Source organism: Phaseolus vulgaris, chromosome 1 (genome assembly GCF_051622355.1).
Source record: "Phaseolus vulgaris cultivar YP4 chromosome 1, ASM5162235v1, whole genome shotgun sequence".
Lineage (NCBI taxonomy): Eukaryota > Viridiplantae > Streptophyta > Magnoliopsida > Fabales > Fabaceae > Phaseolus > Phaseolus vulgaris.
This window is the reverse complement of record NC_143498.1, coordinates 400001-402500: the sequence shown is the minus strand read 5'-3', so window position 1 is coordinate 402500 and position 2500 is coordinate 400001.

Sequence of the window (2500 nt, the reverse complement as noted above, 5' to 3'; positions counted from 1 at the left end):
AATCCTCACAAATGCCTTCAAAGTGATGTGGGAGAAGTTTGGGATCAAAAGGAATTGATCTTGACATGGTTGGTGCATAGCCAAGTTCATGATTTTGGTGTTTTGGCTTGATTTTGTGGCTTGGTGGTGATTTTGGTGAAAAACGAAAATCATGGTTTTGGAAAACTGGCTGGACTCAATCCTCACAAATGCCTTCAAAGTGATGTGGGAGAAGTTTGGAATCAAAAGGAATTGATCTTGACATGGTTGGTGCATAGCCAAGTTCATGATTTTGGATTTTTGGCTTGATTTTGTGGCTTGGTGGTGATTTTGGTGAAAAACGAAAATCATGGTTTTGGAAAAGTGGCTGGACTCAATCCTCACAAATGCCTTCAAAGTGATGTGGGAGAAGTTTGGGATCAAAAGGAATTGATCTTGACATGGTTGGTGCATAGCCAAGTTCATGATTTTGGTGTTTTGGCTTGATTTTGTGGCTTGGTGGTGATTTTGGTGAAAAACGAAAATCATGGTTTTGGAAAAGTGGCTGGACTCAATCCTCACAAATGCCTCCAAAGTGATGTGGGAGAAGTTTGGGAGCAAAAGGAATTGATCTTGACATGGTTGGTGCATAGCCAAGTTCATGATTTTGGTGTTTTGGCTTGATTTTGTGGCTTGGTGGTGATTTTGGTGAAAAACGAAAATCATGGTTTTGGAAAACTGGCTGGACTCAATCCTCACAAATGCCTTCAAAGTGATGTGGGAGAAGTTTGGGATCAAAAGGAATTGATCTTGACATGGTTGGTGCATAGCCAAGTTCCATGATTTTGGATTTTTGGCTTGATTTTGTGACTTGGTGGTGATTTTGGTGAAAAACGAAAATGTTGGTTTTGGAAAAGTGGCTGGACTCAATCCTCACAAATGCCTTCAAAGTGATGTGGGAGAAGTTTGGGATCAAAAGGAATTGATCTTGGCATGGTTGGTGCATAGCCAAGTTCCATGATTTTGGATTTTTGGCTTGATTTTGTGACTTGGTGGTGATTTTGGTGAAAAACGAAAATCATGGTTTTGGAAAAGTGGCTGGACTCAATCCTCACAAATGCCTTCAAAGTGATGTGGGAGAAGTTTGGGATCAAAAGGAATTGATCTTGACATGGTTGGTGCATAGCCAAGTTCCATGATTTTGGATTTTTGGCTTGATTTTGTGACTTGGTGGTGATTTTGGTGAAAAACGAAAATGTTGGTTTTGGAAAAGTGGCTGGACTCAATCCTCACAAATGCCTTCAAAGTGATGTGGGAGAAGTTTGGGATCAAAAGGAATTGATCTTGGCATGGTTGGTGCATAGCCAAGTTCCATGATTTTGGATTTTTGGCTTGATTTTGTGACTTGGTGGTGATTTTGGTGAAAAACGAAAATCATGGTTTTGGAAAAGTGGCTGGACTCAATCCTCACAAATGCCTTCAAAGTGATGTGGGAGAAGTTTGGGATCAAAAGGAATTGATCTTGGCATGGTTGGTGCATAGCCAAGTTCCAAGATTTTGGTGTTTTGGCTTGATTTTGTGACTTGGTGGTGTGCCAAGAATCATGAAATTTTCAAAGTGGTGGTTTTTGAGTTTTGTTGGTTGGAAAGTGTCACAAATGCATGCAGAATGAGGTCTAGAAAGTTTGGTATCAAAACCAAGCCATCTTGATGTGGTTTTGAATTTTTGAAATGTTGGAAAATAGAGGGTTTTGAAAAAAATTCATGAAAATTCGAAACCTTGGCCAATCCTAACGAAACTTGGTGGGCACCTTCTTGATATTATTATGGGATGGACTGGAAAAAATCACGCAAAAATACGGTGTCTAGATACGTTTTTCCATTTTTCCCGATTTTCCACATTTCGGGTCTTTGGAAAAATAAAAAAAATACTTCCCCATGTCGAAAAATTCTAATTTTTTGCAGGCAATGTTGTACCATTTTTATGAGGATCCCTGCAAAAAATCTCGTGAAAATTCGTTCTCTAGGTCCCAAAACAGAACTTATGTCTACTCAAAAAAAGTGTATCTACTTGTACAAAAGTGGCTTTTGCATATTTAGCTATTATAGGGGGGGGGTGTTCCTCAATGCAGCCAGCTCTTGCACCATGGAAAATTCTGGTGCGGTCCCTTCATTCCCCCCTGTTTTGGCTTGCTTTGTGGTGGGGCAAGTCAAAACGCCCACACATGGGTGATCCACCAACTTGGGTTGGTGTCACCCGTTGTGGGCGGCGGCACGGTGGTGGCCGCCGTCGGTTCCGGCCGACTGACCCGGTGGGAAAAAATGTGAATCTGTTATGTGGATTTTTGTGGCACGCTGGTGGGATTTTCGTTGTGTGGCTCATTTCTAGACTTGTGAGCATCACGAAGGGGGTATGGCTTCCAACCGTTCGCGGGGAAGGGGCCATCATGTCTGGCTTGCTGCCGGCCGGGGGGGTAATGTCATCAGTCAGCGTCCGCTTGGGCTCACATTTGTGCTGGTTACGCCCAGGGTCATGTGGTTGA